General features: G+C 39.7%; 1 protein-coding gene across 1 annotated transcript in view; it reads right to left on the bottom strand.

Annotated features, from left to right (window-relative positions):
* Positions 1-16,178: 16,178 nt before the first annotated feature.
* LOC308631974 (F-box/WD repeat-containing protein 12-like) overlaps positions 16,179-20,698 on the bottom strand; it is a 67,044-nt gene continuing 62,524 nt past the window's right edge. Inside the window, exons 11-12 of the mRNA XM_081263549.1 lie at positions 18,858-18,989; positions 16,179-16,406 (exon numbers count right to left, since the gene is read on the bottom strand). The gene's annotated coding sequence lies outside the window, so the exon portion shown is untranslated. The remainder of the gene's footprint in view (positions 16,407-18,857; positions 18,990-20,698) is intronic.

Raw genomic sequence — 20,698 nt, 5'->3', positions numbered from 1 at the left:
AGGAGGGTGTGTTTCTGACTTTCCAAAAGTTCAAGTATGATAACTTGCTCTTGGGTAAAATTTGTTCCCCAGAGTCTACACCTAGTTGAGGGAGTAGCAGAAATGACCTGGTTCCTTACCTCAGTGCATCTCTGCCCTGCGCCATGTGGCTCAACACAGCCTCCCTTCTGTCCTGGCTCTGAGCTTTCTGCCTTGCTGGGAGTCCTCCTCTTTCTTTTCTGTCATAGACAGGAGGACATCATGAGGCTGATTGCTGGAGGATATGGCCCTGGGAGAGCTGCATATCCCTGTCACTTGAGTGAGGCCAGACTCGGGGAGGAGAGCTGTCTGGCAGAGCCATCCCTAATCCTGACCCTCAGATGCCGTGCCTGAGAGGATAAATGCCTGTCATTTGGAATTGCTGAATTTTCCAGTGTCTGTTAGTCTACAGCATGGGTTCACTAGGTATCTAGTGCACCCGAAAATGAATGTACACCTTAAGATCAGATTGCAGTTATCAAGTGAAGAGGAAACCACAGAAGTTGAAACCATTCGGTACAAGGCAACGTATTCTTCCATTTGCACTTTTCCTCAAGCCTATATTTGTAGCCCTTCCCTTCTTTCTGTAGAGACCCTGACCCTTAATCGAATTACTGATTCTCTCCAAAAACTCCATGTGTGAATCCATGATACATATACTTGCTTATTGTCTATTTCCTTCTGTGGGGTGAAATATCCATAAGAGAGATGGTCTTTCAGTGCCTCTTGGTCTTAATGAGTAATCATTGAAGGAATCAAAGAATGCTGTCTTATGTTGAGTTCCTTGCAGTTCAGTCCTGAGACAGTTTTGTCAGCATTGTATTTTTTTTTTTGAAGAAAAGTTCAAAAAGACCATAATGAGGCTGAGGAGATGTTGAAATACGACCCAGGCCCCCAAACAGTCTCAGCTAGCCTCATGTGTCAGGGGAGAATTAATATTGTCATTAGGGCTGTGCTCAGCTGTTTATTAACCCATTTATCCATGAAACCTCCCTAGAAAGCTGTAAGAGCTCTTGAGGGTGCTCTCTATAGCTGATGCAGAGGTCAAAGGAGCTGACAGCCAAGGCTGTTTCCAGCAGCATTCTCAGAAATTGGTAAAAGAGTCCCTTCATTGAGAATAGATCCAGGTTGCAGGTGTCCGTGTCCAACATAGTCTACTTCTATTGAGCTCAAATTCATTACTTTCATTTCCATTCTGAGGAAGGAAAAAAACGAATGTGTGTTTGTGTTCAGGATTGTGGGAGTTGTTTGCATATGTTCAGAGTGATTTAGGTTTATATGTTTAGGTTTACATGTGTGAATTTAGGGGCTGTGAGAACTGTGTACGAGAGGTTTAAAAGGTAGTGTGTGTGTGTGTGTGTGTGTGTGTGTGTGTGTGTATATATATATATATATATTTCAGTTGTAGATGGACACAATACTTTTATTTATTTATTTATTTTTGTGTGGTCCTGAGAATAGAATCCAGTGCCTTAGATGTTCTAGGCAAGTGCTCTACCACTGAGCCCCAGCCTCAGGCCCAGGAAGCATATACATTTTTGATATGAATAGTTTCAGGAGAGAATTTGCTAGTGTTTTGTTGGGCATTTTACATCATGTGTGTGTGTGTGTGTGTGTGTGTGTGTGTGTGTGTGTTGTCACTGTAACCCAGTAGAGTCAATGACTTGAGATGTAGTGAGAATGAGCTTTATTAGAAACAAGTTAGCCTGCTGGAATGGAAGATGGTAGGCTCCAAGGAAAACATGGTGGGTGAATCAGTTTCAAAAAATAGCCTCTTCTGGAGTGTGGGCTGTGTATGTCGTATCTTATTCATGTATATGTCACCAAGAGTTCCAGTCCAGTAGATTTAAACAAGACTTAAGTGATCAAGGTTTTTGTATGTGGTTTGTGGGTTTTGTTGTGGTCAACATTTCTTTTTTTTTTTTTCCGGAGTGGGGGTGGTTACTGGGGATTGAACTCAGGGGCACTCGGCCACTGAGCCACATCCCCAGCTCTAGTTTGCCTTTTATTTAGAGACAGGGTCTCACTGAGTTGCTTAGCACCTCACTGTTGCTGAGGCTGGCTTTGAACTCTCAATCCTCCTGCCTCAGCCTCCCAAGGTGCTGGGATTACAGTTGTGCACCACCGTGCCTGTCATGGTCAAGCTTCTTTTCAGGTGTGACCTTCTCCCATAACTTTGGACTAGGGAGTTTCCAAGAAGCGAGGGTCTTGTGCATTTCTAGTTGGGTTTATAGTGTGCAGATAATCTGTGAGTGACAGGGCAGGTATAAGCTAAGAGAATTGGATTTTGATTGGGTGAAGGGCTTATATGTTCTTTCATGATGATTCTTTGGGTAGTTTATTTATGTGAATATTCAGAGTTTGTAGGCAGGCTCAACAAGTATTTGAGGAGGGTGAGGTTATGTAAAGTACACATTGAATTTTATTGGACAGAGCATTGTGAATTCGTAGCTTGTACAAGTTTTATGCATGTGTTTGAGTTGGCTAAGGTATCTAATATATGCATCTGGGGATTGGGGTTTGGGATGTGTGTATTTGAGTCAGAGTATTATGGATGTGTGTATAATTTTAAGGGATTGAGGATGTATATTTGAGGAGTTTTGACGGGATTGTGTGTGTGTGTGTGTGTATACAGTGTCACATTTTTCTGTTTTGGTATATGGGACATGGAATGTGCTAGATTATCTGATATAAAAATATAATTTTTGCATCTACGTGACTTCCATACACAAATTTTTGTTCCTCACTTACATTGCCTACCTTCCATTGGTTAGTTTTAAGTCAATATGGTCTTTTCACCTTACATCCAAATGAAATGAGCAATCCATCTGGGACAAGAATAGAGGGAGTCATGTGTGACAGAGATTTCTCCTTATACTTCATTAGCCAAGGCAATTGACATGGTACTTGAACCTGAGTTCAGTGAGGTCAGGATTTAGAGACACCACAGAGGGATAGTAAATACTTGTCATAATGGTATGTCTACCATATTGTGTATCTATCTAGATCTTGTTCCATTACTGTATGTACATTTCCCAAAGGAGTATCAAGACATTATAAGGATCTGTGTTTAGGTGTGGAAAGGCTGCTGTGTGGCACGAACTGCATTGCCACGTTTGGAATTTTTAATAATAATGGCTTTTGCAATTTTGTGTATGTTTTGAGGGAGAGGAATTGGGTATGTGTAATCTGCATCATGTCATGTATATATTTCATCTTTTTTGAAGAATTATTTTTTACAATACCTTTATTGTATTTATTTATTTTTATGTGGTGCTGAAGATTGAACCCAGGGCATCACACATGCTAGGCAAGTGCTCTACCAATGAGCCATAACCCCAGTCCTATATTTTATCTGTTTAAAGTGTGTATTAATTGCACATGGATGAGTTTAACATGTATTCTAGTGGTATTGGAAATGTGGTTTTAGGAAATGGTGTGTGAATTGTGTATGTGTATTTGAGTGGTAATTCTAGTGGCAATTCTATGTTTTTTGAGGGCATTGTGAGATATTGTGAATGTTTGTGCATATATTTGAATAGATAGCTAATGGTATGCATTTTATTGCTCTGTGTTAGGTTTGTGTATTCATAATAGAGAAATCTGATGTATGCTCATGGTTTTAAGGGAAAAATTTAGGTATACATTTTTAAAAAGTATTTATTTTTTAGTTGTAGTTGGACACAATACTTTTATTTATTTATTTATTTTTATGTGGTGCTGAGGATTGAACCCAGGGCCTCACACATGCTGGGTGATCGCTGTACTGCTGAGCCACAACCCTAGCCCCTAGGTTCTTGGGCTCTCTCTCGTCCAATGAGGAGGTCCATGGAACAGGGTAGAGGAGAGTGTGACTGTGAAGTCATTAATCAAGACCTCAGGAAACCAAGCAGGAAGCAGATCTGATTTTATTGAACATTACCATGTATATATACTCAGGCAGTAGCTAAGCAGAGTATAGGCAGCTACCAGTGCAATTTCTGCTAACTGTCCTTGCAATGACCAATTGAGGAGTGAGGTATGGAGCAAGCACTGGGACTTCAATACATGGCCTTATGCCCAGGGTTGTGTCTACAGGGTAAGTGGCCTGCTGCTCACATTCCTAGCTAGCACTAGGGGAGTGGCCTGCCACTCAGATGCCCTTAACATACACCATGTATGCAGTACTCCATGCACTTGTCCCCATATATCCCCCCTCTGACTGTGCTGCAAGGACTTCAACCAATATTACTGTTTTTCGTTTGGTGGCCTTTAAATGGTTACATAAGCATCTCACAACACAAGAAAATATTATCACTATTATAAACAGTAGGGCCAGGATAATAGCATCATAAGGATTGGTTAATTTGGCTCTCAGGTTTTTCCAATATTCAGTCAATCCCTGGAAGAAATAAGAGGTTGTCAAAATAGACACCTTAGTCTCATTGATTTTGACAATTGCCTTAGTAAGGTTATGCATAGTCATAACATAGTTAGCATCCCAAGCACCCTTAATACACTGAGAAAAATTGGAGAAGTGTAAGGTTACGTTTTCAGACACAGCATCTTGGGTAATACAAATACTATGGAATTCAGGGTAACAGGTGAGCCTCTGCAACATAAACAGAATATCTAGTTGTTCTTGGTGGAGGTCTAGTTCTTGCTGAATGACTAAAATAGCAGCTCAGGACAGTTTATTCAAGTCATTTTGAATGGCAAAGGCTTCTGCCATGGCAGTAGACAAATTGTTTGCAGTCTGAGCCATCTGGATTCTCTGAGTGAGTGAAGTAGTGGCAGTGGCTGTGGTGGCGATGGTGGCTACCAGGGCAATAATTCCAGATGATGAGGCTAATTGCATGCCTTGTCTGGTGCAGGATCTCATTTAGAAGATTCTTCATCTCCATGTCCCCTGGACTCCTCCACTCTCTGGACAGGTTTACTGGAAGCCAGATTGCTGGGGGCACTCTGAGGATAAATATACTTTTAGCTTTCATAGCAGAGGTTAGACAATTTGTGAGCCAGCAGGATGTGTGAGTGATATTTATGCCAGCAGTATCATTGATTATTAGCTTGGCAAAGGGTTGCATAGCACAAGCCTGTGCATAGTGTGTATGGGTATAAAGTGGCACAAAGGCAAAGCCATGGTTCAGCGTCTGGACTCAATATAGACCCATTTATTCAGCTGGCTGTTGTCTGTCTGATGTGTCTAGCAGCCAGCAATATTGGTGTGATATCCATCATTCCATACTGATTTCCTGCATAATGGTTGGTAACAGCTTGTCCCATGTAGCAGTTACTGCAGTAGCCCATAGAGTTTTGGGGGACATCAGTTACGTTCCAGGGAGCTGTACCCTCCCAGGTGCATAGATGTTGTTCTTCCCTGGAGAAATTCCTCTTATCAAGGAGATAAGGTATGGCAGTGACACATGGATTCCATGGGATGCTATCATTATCTGAGGGGGGCTTTCCAAAAAATGTTGTTGGGCATGTTGGCAGCAAGGGTTTCTTGAATTTGCCATGGGGGAGTCTATAGCTATAGAGAGCATTAACTATAACTCTAAGGTCAATGCTTATTGAGAGATAGCCCAATATATGACTTATAGTTATCTACAATAGTTTCATTGGCAAGAGCAAAACAGAGAGGACTGCTTGGAGAATAGGTTTTATTATCTGATACAGAGAAACAAATGGGAAGAGTAAGTATGGAAATGCTGGTATTCCAGGGTGTGGTTCCCTCCTGGATGGATAACTCAGGATCAATAAGGTTGGAATTATTAGAGAAGAGCTTAGGTAAAGCCCCTTCCCAATTAGCCACTGCTAAAGGTGGTGGTCCAGTGACCAAAGCTCAGTTTAACTCATGAGAGGCTTCACCAGCAGTAAGCATTGGACACACTAAGACCATCATCATAGGTCCAGGGATGGGGTTGCCATCAGGCAAAGGGGACAATCTGGTGGCTGTTCAACAAAACCTTTAATATCACCCCAGGTTACTTTATGTGAGGTCCATTTGCATTGTTGAGTCCTTTGTTTGTGAGGTTTCTCCTCCACAGGTAGTTCCTTCATTTCTTAGTTGGTGGTTCTAGGGGTCCAGGGCTTGACTTTCTGGCAGGCACCCAGATGGGGTGAGGCTCCTGTTAACATATGTCAACCCTTGACTCATGGTTAGGAGGGGCCCGGACCATCCCGTGCATCTGTTATGAGATCCTTTCATGAGATCATAGGTAGATGGGAGGACCCTGTGTAGAGGTCCCAATGCTTATGGGCTGATATTTCTGTAAAAATTTTGTAATTGAAAGAAAATTTAAAGTAAATAGGATTATTTTCAAGGCATCACAAAGGGACTTGATGTAGTTTCCCCACTCTGTTTGGTAGCATGGTCTTTAATTCCTTGTGTGTTTCTATGATGCCTTGAGTCCAAGGGTTGTAGGGGATCCCAGTTAAGTTCTGTGTATGCCAATCATTGCAAACCACTTGAAATGTCTTGCTAGTACAGGCTGGCTCATTGTCCATTTTCAAAGACATGGGAACATCCATAATTCTAAAACATTTAAGTAGATCAGAGATGTCCTTTTTTGTGGTTTCTCCTGTGGCCATCACACAGTCTGAATAGACATCAATAATTACATGAATGTATGTTAAATTTCCAAAAAGAGCAAAATGAGTGACATCCATTTGCCATAAACCATTAGATCTTAACTTTGGGGTATTGAATCCAACAGGTTTTAAAGGGCCAATGGGGAGAAAAGGTGCACATGTTTTGAAGTCTCTGACTAGTTGTGCACAAGCCTCCTTAGTCCTGCTTTTATGCAACTGCCATGGCTGAGGGCCACAGAGAGGCTTGAGCTGTCCTATATCCTGGGTGGCCAAATTCCAGTCATCCCGCATGCCATTGTATACTGGTACCACTGCTGCTTTATGTTCCTTATTTATTCTGTTCCAGATAATTCCTTGGCTAAGGCTCCCTAGCTCCCTCCTGAGACACCTTCCTTTCTACCACCTTGTTTACTCTGTCAGTAAACCGAGGCAAGTCCTTGGTGGTTTTCAACCTTAAGCCCTGAATAGAAACTGTACCTCCCCCAACTGGCAACTTCCTCCAGGCTTTCAGAGCATAGAGCCACACCTGATCAAAATAATTGAGTGGGCCTGTGGCCTGTACCAGACGGGAGCTGTAGATTCCCTCTCCCTGCAAGCATTCAGCTGGGAGGTTAACATTTGTGGTGTGGTTATGATCCCCCTGCTATCCACATTCATCATAGAAGAATGCCTTCCACTTCAAAAATGTTGTGGGTTCAAGAGCTGCTCTGGCTAGGTCCTTCCAGTCTTGGGAGCAATTAAGTTCAAGACTGAGTGATTTGAGCATTTGCTCTGCAAATAGCCCCTGGGGCCCATCCTCTTTTACTACTTTCTTTAACTTCTTCAGGGTACCCAATGCATATGGATACCAAGTGGCAGGGTGCTATGATGTGCGGGCCGTGTTGACTGGGAAGGCTTACCTTACCCCACTTTTCATCTCTTATCTTTCATAGATCTTCAAAAGGATCTCTGGCCTCCTGGAATGGGTTTCTGGGAGCCCATGATTTGGGCCTGTCTGGTAGCCTGGTCATTTCTAGCTGTCATAGTCCCTTGCTGGCTTTGGTGTTGCCTCATAGGGTGGCAGTTGTCATTGACTCAGGGATGGATATAATCCTTGCCTGTCAGTAGAAGGCGCACCTGCATCATTTGTGGTCACCTTTTCCTGCACCATGAAGGCTAGTGGTACCGTTTCCTGCCTCTCTCCCTCCTGCCCCCGTTGTGGTGGCTTGCTCTGAGGTAGATTTTCACCCCTGCTTTTTTCCTCTTCTTTGTCTTTCACAGCCTCATCTTCCTTCAGGGCCATCATTATATGGCAAGGGTCTGTTGAAGGTCCCCCTAAACTTTGCTGAATGGCTGTCACAGTAGGGAAAAAATGTAGTGGTAAAGAATACCCCTGTCTCACTTTAGCTTGCCATGCATTTGCCATTATCTTGTCCCATACCCTAGGATCAAAAACATCAGCAGCATTTATCAATGGACTGATATCAATTGCAATATCCCAGAACTTCTGGGCTTCTCTGTTATTCAGGGTTAAACCTCTAGTATCTAAGAGACTGTGTAGCACTTGCATCTGTGAGCCTTTGGTGGAACTCAGTAGTTTCCCCATCTCCCCTTCCTCACCACTCTGTGAGGGGTCACACCCTGTCTTATAGACTTACCCCAGGTCCCTGTTCAGGCACCAGCAGTGTGGGTGCTCTCTTTTCTAGAGAGGAGGTCCATGGAACAGGGTGAGGAGAGTGTGGCTGCGGAGTAACTCACCAAGACCTCAGGAGACCAAGCAGGAAGCAGATCTGATTTTATTGAACATTACCATGTATATATACTCAGGCAGTAGCTAAGCAGAGTACAGGCAGCCACCAATGCAATTTCTGCTAACTGTCCTTGCAGCAACCAATTGAGGAGTGGGGCATGGAGCAAGCACAGGGACTTCAACACAGGGCCTCACGCCCAGGGCTGTGTCTACAGGGTAAGCGGCCTGCCACTCACAAGCCTAACACGAGGGGAGTGGCCTGCCACTCAGATGCCCTTAACATATGCCATGTATGCAGTACTCCATGCACTTGTCCCCACACCTAGGTATACATTTTTTATATGGAGGGATTTCAGGAGAGAATTTGCTAGTGTTTTGTTGAGCATTTTTACATCACTATATAAGATATATTGTTCTATCATTTTGTTGTAGTATCTTTGGTTTGATATCAGGGTAATGCTGGCTTCATAGAATTAGGTTGAAATTTGTTGGAAGAGTTTGGGAAGTATTTACATTTATCTTGAAATGTTTGGTGTTTTGAGGGATTGTAAGGTGTGTGTGTGTGTGTGTGTGTGTGTGTGTGTGTGTGTGTACACACATACATTTGTGGGGGGCTACCCAGGATTGAACTCAGGGTCACTCGACCACTGAGCCACATCCTCCAGCCCTTTTTTGTATTTTATTTAGAAACAGGATCTCACTGAGTTGTTTAGTGCCTTGCCATTTCTGAGGCTGGCTTTGAACTCATGATCCTCCTGTCTCAGCCCCCGAGCTGCTAGGATTACAGGCATGAGCCACCACACCCAGCCAGTTAGAAAGTTTTTGATTACTATTTCCATCAGTTTATTCATGGTTTTAGAGACTTCAGTCTTTGATTAGTTGGCTCTGTTGTTGGGTCCTGTGGCAAAGCAGAGCCTCATGACCAGGAGCATGTGGCAGAACAAAGTTGCTTACCTCCCAGTGGCTGAAAAATAGGAAGAGAGGACGAGGCTAGGACCCCAGTAGAGGTTCTAACTTCCTAATGACCTAACTTCCTCCAGCCAAGCCCCAGCTTCTAAAGTTGCCACTATTTTCCAGTATTGTCATCAGCTGGGGACCAAACTTTTAACACATGAGCTTTTGGGGGACATTTAATATTCAAACCATACTGTGGCTATTAAATTTTATTCTCATTTTCCTAAGTCTCTTAGAATGAAACAGGAGTTGTACTGAAGTTAATGAGTCCGAATCGTCAGGGCCCATAATTTACATGTTTCCTTCCAACCTCTAAAATCTACATTTAGTAAATCTTTTAAGAGACATTTAGAATAGCAAGCACGTGGGATTCTAAAATGTATTTTAAAGTTTATATGAAAGATAAGAGGGCCAGATATAGCAAAGATAGTTTTGAAGAACAAGGCAAAATTCAGTGTAGAGGGGCATGTTTTAAACTTGAATGCATTTGATAGGTGATAATGTAGGAAAGAAGATAGTTGTGTAAGGGAAGGAAGTAAAAGTTAATAATAAAATCATATCATATGGAAATTTTATGTATAACCAAACTGGCATTGAAAATAACTTGGCAAAGAATAGATATGCCAGAGGTTTAAACAATAGCTTTGTATTTCATTCAACTGGAGAATTTATAAAATAATTTCCATACTTTACCTCAAAACCTTTCAGTAACAATTTATTATCTTTGAGCCCATAAACTATTGTGAACTGTATTCCCCAAGTGAATGTGATGTAGCAGCATTGAATGTAGTAATTCTATTCTAAGTAGTACTTAATTCATTTTTAATTCTGGAAAAAACTTAAAAATGTAGTGGAATTAAAGACTAAAATTTGGAAAGCAAATCAGTAGTCTTTAAATGTATACTTTATAACATTAGTATAAATATTTTTAAATTCTCACAGACCATGAAGTAAAGGAAAAGACATGGATTATAATAGAATTTCAATGAAAATATTTGTTCATTTTCAAAAACACCATTTTTTAAGAGCATGAAGGGATTAGGGAGATAGCTGAGAGCACTTGGTATCATATTTGAAGCCCTGAATTCTATCCTTGGCACCAAAACAAACAAACTCAGTAAGCTATGGCTTTTAATTCAGGGAATAATAAGGAAGAAGATGATTTAAAATGGCCAAGACATTGAGAACTATAAGAAAAATTACATTGAAACATTTAATCTCTTGTAATTTTGACTTGAATCCAGGAGCCTAAGATTTGGTGCCCTGTTTTCTTGAGGCATTTACCAATTCTGTGAGTGGCAAAGGAAACCTAAAAAGATAAACTCAGCATCTGATAGATTTATTGAGCTATAATTAAAAACATTAATGTTCAAAGTCACACAGGAGGGGACCATTATAAACTCTGCCTAAAATTATCGGGGATTCACTGACTATACACAATTAAGTGGAAAATAGACCAGTTTACACAGAGATTGAAAACCAGCTTTTAAGTATCTCAATATTTTATTAGGTTAAGATTTGGGGTTACTAATGCCTATGTTTCTTTCCAAAATCAATTATAAATCCAAGTTAACTATAAGTTTTTAAATGTACAGTGTCCAGTATTTTCTACAAAAATAACAAAGTATACAAAAAGGTAAGGCCAAAAAACAGACAAACAAAAACCCAAAGAAACAGACCACTGGAAGAAACCCAGAAATTATGAAGATAATATAACAGACATGAATTTGAAATAAATATTGTGGGTGAAAGTGGTGGTATACAACTGTAGCCTGAGCTACTTAGAAAGCTAAGACTTGAGCTACAAAGTTCCAGACCAGCCCAGGTACCTAGTGAGATCTTATCTAAAAAAAATAAAAAAGCAGATAAGTAGCCTTAATATTATACAAAGAATTGGTATGTTAGATTCGTAATTTGACGCAAAGAACACAAAAATACGCACATTTTAAAGCCCCTACCCCAACAGTACTAAATGAGAACTCTAAAGGTAGACTCAGGAATATGTCTCAAGTTTTCCTGGTGATTCTTAAACATTGAACAATTCTTAAGACAGTCCTGAGGAAAATTGTCAGAAGCACAAGGATATTAAAATTCCAACCTGTTTACTCAGAAAAATGAGAAATTATATCCCATCTGATTCAAATGTATGATACGTCAAGATCATTGTACTGTCATGTGTAACTAAGTAAAACAAATAAAAATAAATAAATAAAATTGTTATTAATATTATCATTTTTTTTAAAATGAAAAATAAATTCCATTGCTTTGCTAGTAAAGGGAAACACAGGGGATTTCTATCCCAGAGTCTGTGATTCTACCTATTCAGGGAAACAGAAGGTTTTTAAAGATGTGATTCCAGCTGTTTCCTGATGGGAATTGTAATTAACTTGTAAATTTGGGATCTTCTTAGATCTTCCCATACCCTCCCCAAAGTCTGAATTACTTCTTTACTGTGGTGAGAGTGTGTGCTCAGGGACAAATAACTTGATCTGCACTGGAGAAGAGGGGTAATCCTGTTTCTCCTGAGATTAGGGAGGGGACATTAAGGAGAAGAGGAAAAAACATATCCATTTTAAAATAAGCCTCAGTGGCAGAGCAGCAAGGGCTATATTCAAAGCATGTAGTGGACCACTGTTACATTTCTCCATTGTCAATTTCTGTCTTCCATTTCTTTGGGAAAATGTGCGATGACACCCCCAAGCTGCTTCCTGCTGAGAGAGAGTGAAGTTGGGGGGAAGTGACCCAAATACCTTGTTTCTATCCGGTGGGACATGAACAGTGTGAGGGCACTTAGCATCAGGGCAGTCCAGAGGTCCATGGTGGCAGTTGGCTGGTGACTGGACAAGGAATACATTGGGCAGGGATCATGTTTTTTGTAGACATCCAATGGAATGTGCTTAGTTTCTTTTCCTGGTTAGCAAGCAAAAGCTGGAACCAGAGTGAATTTTGGGGAGGCACTTGCAAATTAAGTTATTGCTTTTGGGTACGAATATTATCTGTGCACTTAATTCACACAACAAATTCATTACACAAGAGGAATCGGACAGTCTGGTATATACAAAAATTGTGCCCAGATTGCATTGAAGGGATTGGAACACAGGCTATTGTTGAGCCTGACCTGTCGCCCTTATCATTATCAAAATGCCATCAGCTTTAATAAGTGCATCCCCACTGTCAGTTATGCCCAGAGGCTCTTTTTCTTTTTCTTACACTAGGCACATTGACATTCAATGGGGGAGGCCCTGTCCATCCTTTTCCTTAGGCTTTGTTGAAGATCCCTTTGCAGTGGCTGCCAACAAAACACAGGTTGGCTTTAGTTTCTGAGTTTTTTTTTTTTTCTGGATGCAGTTGTTTATCCTGCTAGTCTCCCCATGCATTTAATTGAATGGGATATTGTAATATCAAGAATTGATATGCTCCAGTGATGGATGGCCCCTGGTCAAATGGGGTATCCTATCAAATCTTAAAAGGGGAAATTATTCCTGTCTTCAGGTCATAATCTAGCATACTGGCTCCCTTTGCCACATCCTTTGTGACTGACAGCCTACACCCCCTGGAAAAGATAACATAGTTTAATGGTTGGGCAGTCAGGGCAATGGGCACCAATTAAAGTTGTTGTTGTTGTTGTTTCTCAAATGTAAAGACCACTATTTGAGGTTAACCTGTAGAAACATTGCAGCCAAGTCCTTTGCCCCAGAGCTGTGGGAAAACAGAAGTGGGGGCAGACCCAAATGGAGGTTGCAAAAAAGTTTAGACTTAAGGACTAAAGGGACATAATCAATTAGAAGGTTACCAGCCAAGCCAATAGCCCCAGTACCTTCCCAATACCTGTTCAATATAAATTCCAATCAGCAGCCCCAGCACTTTCCAATATCTGTTCAGCATGGACTCTGATCATTGCCCCTACCCAGAAGCCATACAAGTCGTCAGACTAGCACCCAAATGGGAAACCCTACTGCCAGGTCCCCCCTTGCATCTCGAGAGCTCTATCTCCCTTCCTTTCACTCAAAACAAAACTCACTTCTTTTATTCTTGCCCTCTACCATCACTCCTTGAACCTAAGAGATAAGAATGAAGAAAGAAATCAGCCAGGCCTGCAGCCCACACAGACCCCACCCACCAGCAGAAGCAGAGAACCAACTCCATTCTCAAAATCTGGTTTCCCCCATTAGAAAGAAGGGCTGAAGGCAGGACAGAAGCCAAGTCCTTTTTGCCCGTTTTTTTGTTTGTTTGTTTGTTTGTTTTGTTTTAAAGCCCAGGCAGCTTTCCTGAGGCTTTCTCCTCTAGCCCAAGGTCGATGTCCCTGACTCAGAGCTGGATGATCTGCAACTCCTTGGTGCTGGGCTGAGAAGCAGTGCCTTTTTGCACTATTAGCTTAATTTCTAGCTGTTCAGACTCCTTATCATGCATGTACCTGCAGGTTTTCTTCTACTTATTTTACTTCTGAAAGAACAACTCCAACTGCAAAAATATATAATTCAGAGAGCCATTTTAAGGCTAGATCGTTATAGTAAAACTCATCTTTTTCTTAGAAAGTCTTATACTTGTAGATGACTTTTCGGCCAAGATCTTTCCCAAGAGATTGCCTATAGGATCAAAGCAGTATCGCCTGTCTCTTAAAGAGCTTGTAATGGATACAAACAAAAACACAGACACACACAACCAGAGAGGAGCCCCCAAACCATGGCTGACAGATAAGAACCTTTAAAATAGACCAGATGCGAGGGAAATCCCCTAAGTTCCCTACTTCCACTTAACCATGATTCCTACAGCAGTGATGCCACAGATGTCTCAATAAAGAGGAACCAAATGTTCCTATGAAAGGGAACCAGATATATGGAATCAAGTATCTCAGAGTGCACACCCAGGGAGCTTATTGAATGACCAAGATGTTGCAAGTTTACTGCTTTGGGTTTCCTTTTTCTCAGGGTAGACCAATTGATGGAGCAACACATGCAGTTCAGGGAGAGAAGGAAGGCATTCCCAGAAGCAAAATAAACTTCAGCAGCTGCTGGGATGATCCCTCAGTCCCTCCCTTTACTCACAGGAACAGCTCCTCTGGTTTGGCCCCAGGCAAACTCACCTCATCTCCTAATTCTCCAGTTGTTGGCTCTCAACAAGCTCACCAGCTACCTTGCATCCTTAGCATGGAAGGAGGGTTCCCCAGAATGCTAGACCATCCCTAGAAAATTGGAGTGGCGGGTCCATCTGGACCACCATCAGGTTCCATCTGATCTGGACCACCAATTGTTACTGAATGCTCAATACTCATCCCTGATGCCAAACCAATAATGAAGACAAGGTTTTGATCAAAAGGGAAAAAAGAGTTTTCTTGATTTCTAGCAAAGGAGAAACATATCCCACAGCCTGTGATTCTCTTATTATCCGTTTAGTATTTATAGACTCTGAAATTTTATTCAAATATCAAAGAATAAGTTTTTTAAAAAAGGTTAATCTCTCTCTCTCTCTCTCTCTCTCTCTCTCTCTCTCTCCCTCTCTTGTAATTATAGATGGACAGCATGCCTTCATTTATTTTTATATAGTGCTGAGGATGGAACCCAGTGCCTCACATGTGCTAGGTAAGTGCTCTGCCACTGAGCTAGAGCCCCAGCCCCAAGTATAAACTTTTAAATTCATTTATTTTCTTTATTGCTTTTCCTTTTTTCTACTTCATGACTGATGGTCTTTATTTTCTGCTTACTTTGGGTTTAATTTGCTTATCCTTTTCTATTTTTGTTACTGTATGTGTAAACTCAAATTTTAAACTTTACTGAAGTATAATTGGTATATAAACCTTGGCACATATTTAATCTGTACAACTTGATGAATTTAGACATATGCATATATCCACGAAAATATCCTCACTGCCAAGGTAATACACATCCCTTTTTTCCAAAATTTTCCTTCTGTTTCTTTTTTGTATTCGCTCATTTGCTTCTGGTGGTTTTGTCTGTTTGCTGCAATACTGAATGCTAGGCAAGTTCTCTGACAGTGAGCTACATCCCCAGCCCTTTTTATTTTGAGACAAACTCTTGTTAAGTTTCCCAGGATGGCCTTTAACTTGTGATCCTCCTGCCTTTGCCTCCTGAGTAGCTTAGTTTATAGGCATAGACCAGCATGGCCAGCTTTGTTACTGGAGTTTTTTTTTTTTTATGTGTATATATATTTGATAGTAAAATATTTAACATGAGGATAGGGATGTCGCTCAGTGGTAGAGCACTTGCCTCGCATGCATGAAGCCCTGGGTTTGATCCCTAAGCACCATGAAAAAAACAATTTAACATCAGGTTTTAATGGAATTTTAAGTACATGATACCATATTGCTAACTATAGACACTACGTTGTTCAACAGATCTCTAGAACTTATTTCATTTTGTGTAACTATAACTTTATTCCCATTCAACAACAATGTCTCATTTTCCCGTCTCTTATCCCCTGGAGTCTACCATTTAGTTTTCTACTTCTTTGACTATTTTAGATGCTTCATGTAAGTAGAATTATGTATTGGTCCTTCTGTGCCTGATTTATTTCACTTAGCATCTTCTAGTTTTATGCATATTGTCATAAATGGTAGGATTTCTTTCTTTTTCTTTTTAAAGGCTGTAGAATAGTGTTCCATGATGTACGTATGTGTACGTATGTGTGTGTGAGTGTATACACATCACATTTTCTTTATTAATTCTAATGTTCATAGATATTTGGGTTGTTTTTATATCTTGGTTATTGTAAATAATGCTACAATGAATATGGATGTGCAGATATGTCTTTGAGATCCTGATTTCAATTTTTTTAAGTTCATACTCAAAAGTGAGATGCTGGATCATATTGTACTTCTATTTTAATTTTTTAGGAAATTTTTAAAAATCATTTACTCACATACTAATTATCCAAATATTCTTTATTCCTTTGTGAAGATTCATATGACATCTCTTTCCTTCAAGGAGAAGGCAAACATTTTAACATTTGTTATATAGCAGATATTCAGTTGACTGATTATGGTTTTCCTTGTATGAAAAGGTCTTTGATGGGCTGGGGATGTGGCTCAAGCGGTAGCGCGCTCGCCTGGCATGCCTGTGGCCCAGGTTCGATCCTCAGCAACACATACAAACAAAGATGTTGTGTCCGCTGAAAACTAAAAAAAAAAATAAATATTAAAATTCTCTCTCTCTCTTTAAAAAAAAAGAAAAAAGAAAAGGTCTTTGATTTAAAAATTATTTTTTTTTGTATAAGTACTACGAAGATGTTACTTCAGTGTTTGCTACCCTAACGTGTTTCCTAAGAGAAATATTCTTTTGTTCTTTTTTTATTGGTTCATTTTAGTTACACATGATAGTAGAATCCATTTTGATAAAATTATCATAAGCATGGAATATAATCATTGTTCTTTTATATGTAATGTATCTTATTTCTCTGGCTGTTTTATAACATTTTGAACAATCTGATTATAATATGCTTTGATTTAATTTTCTTCTTTTTTTCTTATATTTTGGGCTCATTGAGTTTCTTTGGTCTGTTAGCTTTTTAAAAATCAAATTTGAAAATATTTTACCTATTGTGTGACTTTCTATCACTAAAATAGTGATAGAAAGGGGCCGTGATGCTTTAGGGATAAAAACCTGGACAGACCTCCCACCTATTGTTCTTGCTTGAGTGTTTTTGGTAGCACACCTTTCTGCAGAAGTAAAATTTGCCTTGCTGAGTATGTGTCTGCTTTCTGGGCACCCTGATATTTCTAATACTTTCATTCAGATACATTGTTTATTAGCCCTAACCTATCTCGTCCCCCTTCAGAACTGAGAACACCAATATAAAAGTAACTAACGTATTGGTTTGCAAGGACATTGAATTGCCAGCGTCCTGTTCTAGATCCCCTAGAGCAGCACTAGAAGTCTCCAATCATTGCCCAACCTCTTCTCGGAATAGTGTAGCCTTGCAAGCAAATCACGCCATAATGAGACTGCAATTCTAAGCAAGAACAGGCATCTCATGGGAACCTGACTGCCCCTTTTGAGGATCACAGATCTGATAGATAATCATGCCCCTCAAGTACTTAAGGACTTCTCTGGAGCCACTTCACAGAACCAGGACTGAAATAATGACCAATCAGACCGTGATTTGACCAGGAATGTTTAATTATGCATACCTCTTACCCCCTGCTAAACCTAAACCTCTTGTCAGTACTCTGAAGACAAAGCCAAGATGCTGTCTTGCTTTGCCTTCTATTATGGCTATATTGATTTAAGTTCATTTTCTGCTTTTTACCATTTCTTTTTCCTTTTGGTTTTTGGGGTGAGTAGCCATACCTGATTTGTTGGGATCCCCAAAGTTGACTCTCTGGCCTGAGATTTCAGTAATAGGAGAGCTAAAAGAATTATGCATGTGTAAAAAGTTTAAAGGAAATAAAACAACAGAATCAAGACTTAAGTGAAAGTCAGAGATAAAACCCACAGAGAGAGAAATAAACCTGTTTTTTGCACCTTCCAGAAAGTGAAGCTGGGAATAAATAAATAGGCCTCAATTTAGGTTGGAACAGTCACAAAGTTTCAAGTCTCTAAGGTTTCTCTGGAGGCCAGAGTTTCTAGACCATTCCTCATAAGAATTTATACTGATTTATATAGCCTCAGATTCATGGAATGATTAATTTATGCTGAGTCATATAATCACAAATTCATACTAATGCATAGAACTACAGATTAGTACCGACTCATATAATCAAATTCATGCTGATTCATAAAAGCGCACATCCCAGTCTAGCACCATAGAATACAGAATAGCCTTTCTTCATTCTTCATTTGTAGCTCTTTCTCCAACAGAGAATTTAGTTCTCAATCCTCACAAAGTTTTTTGCATCTTTGCTCAATCCTGGAGTTCACATGAAGTAGTTTGGGATATCACCTCCCCCAATCTTGTTGAATTTAATTATTTTGAGCACAAGAAAAATGAGCATTTCTAAATGTCAGAAGTTAGACTTGGGTGTACTCAAAGAAGAAGCCTTCATATTCCTTCCTCCTACCTAGCTCCCATTCTCCATCCTATCTGCATTGCCTCTTTCCATTTAGATAATCTCATTAATTCTTAGTTTATATTTTTTGTTTTTTGTGAAGATGAATAGAATACATAATGTTTCTTGTTTCCTATTCTTATATGAAAATTAGATAGTTCATGAAAATATTCTTGTCTAAGTTTCACTTTAAGTGTAAACAAAGACACAATCTCATTCAGAAACTTTAGGTAAAAAGAGAATGAAGAATAAGTTTCTAAAACCCAATTGTTGAATCAACCTTCTAATTTTCTCTCTCCATGAATATCTTGGTCCTGATTAGAAGCCCCTAAAGGCACCATTTAACCTAAGTAGAGGAACAAGATGGTGGTTAGTATTAGATAGCCTTCACTACACTCATCTGTATTCCTAAACTAGGAATAATTTATCTTCAAACTTAAAATCTTCTGATTAGTAAATTTAAGGGTTTGGACTAGGTAGATCTCTGATGTCACTCAACTCCAAGATTCTTTGAGGCTCTGTTCCCATGGTGCTATGGTTTCTAATATTCTAAAACACAAATCATTTTACAGAGACACTTACAGGCAGCTTCACTATCCTGCCTTGAATCTCTTCAGTCACAGTTTAAGGACAGATAGAATGGGCTTCATGATAAAGAGGAACATCTTAAAGTCTGGAGATCCCATATTCCTGCATAGGGCTCTTGTGAACAACCTCGGAGAGGAAAAGAAGACCAGGATTCACATTGAAAAACTTCAGAAATCTTTAATCATCCGGTTCAAAGAGATTGAGCAAGAAAAATTAGCCCTGAGAAGGTTTATGATACAGCTTCACCAAACAACTGGTTATTTTCCTCGAATGTCTTTCTGGTGACTGGTGTTACTGTAGGTGAGGAGTTCAACTGAGTTTCTATTAGAAAAAATCTGAGTCTCCTGTTATCTCTGTGTAACCTAAGAAAGCAGTGTAAGCAACTATGACAAGTACAAAAACAGATAAAAAGATGCAAATGGAATGTCTACTGAAAATCAACTGATATCTCCTGAAAGAGAATAAGCATTGATTTTTTCCCATGATACCATTTCTTTACAACTTGAAATAGTAATATGCAATGCATATTTTCTTAAGAGATTTCCCTGAGACAAGAATAAAGCTTAGCTGTTTTCAAGATCTTTCTGATATTGACCATGAAATACATATCATGCCTGAAACATATTTGCCTTAGAATGCCTTAATTGACATAATTTCAGTTGTTTGTCTATAGTTTGAATAGCATGAATAAAAAAGTTGATGCCAAAATTAAGAGGAAAATAATATAGTGGGAAAAGGATAGAATCTTGACTCGATTCAAGGGCCCGGGTGGTGGCTCAGTGATAGAGCGTTTGCCTAGCATGCACGAGGCACTGGGTTTGCTCCCTGGCACCACATTAAAAATTTAAAAATAAATAAAATAAAGGTATTATGTCCATCTACAACTAAAAAAATATTTTTAAAAAATAATCAATTCAAATCTAGAAGTTTGTATCTATTACATGTGTGATCCTGGAATTAGAACTCTTTTATTCAAGATGGATATAGCAATAATCATATCAAAAGATTGTTTTAAGGATTAAATAAAAGACAATATATAGGGCATATTGTAGACATCCCTCTATGTTCCAATGGCCCCTTAACAAGGACTTCAATCATTGAATTAGAGCCCACACTTAAAAACATCACTTTAACATGGTTACCTCCGTAAATCCCCTATCTCCAAGTACGATCATATTCTGAGATCCTGGGTGTTGGGATTTCAGCATATTAATTTTAGGGGTGGTCACAATTCATCCCATCACAGGGAGTTCCTGGGCCACAGAGCTCTGAAGAGCAGCAACTTGGGTTTTTGTTTTTGTTTTTTTTTTTTTTTGTCAATGGATCTTTTTTATTTTATTTACTTATATGTGGTACAGAGGATCAAACTCAGGGCCTCACACATGCCAGGCAAGCACTCTACCACTGAGCCACAACTCCAGCCCAACTTGGGGTTCTTTATACCCCAGGGTTTGTCTTTATCTACTGCTAGCAGATATTGAGTTCAGTTTTATGGAGAATGCAAAGCAGGCAGCTCTAAATGCATAAGAAATTTTTGTTTGTTCAGGCTATATTTAATACAATTGGATATTTGAATATTTTTGTTTGGTCCTATCAGGCTTTGAGTCAAGAGTCTTGGCCAGCTAAAAAGAAATAAATAACACTGGGGCCTACATACAGGGGCTGGTTTATGTAGTAACCCATTTTTCTGGCTCCATGTTATGTTATAATCTAAGTTGGATGTTACTTTGTAGTGCCTGAGTTTGGAGCCAGTGATATAGGTTCCTGAAGACCTAGCATTCCACACGGACATAAACCAGGGTTTCAAAGCCTATTCTTAGCCTGCCGGCCCACTT

This window comes from Spermophilus citellus (assembly GCF_964194105.1).
Source record: "Spermophilus citellus genome assembly, chromosome: 12".
In the NCBI taxonomy this organism is placed as follows: Eukaryota; Metazoa; Chordata; class Mammalia; order Rodentia; family Sciuridae; genus Spermophilus; species Spermophilus citellus.
The sequence above is the reverse complement of the archived record's forward strand: the minus strand, read 5'-3'. Positions and strand labels throughout refer to the sequence as shown.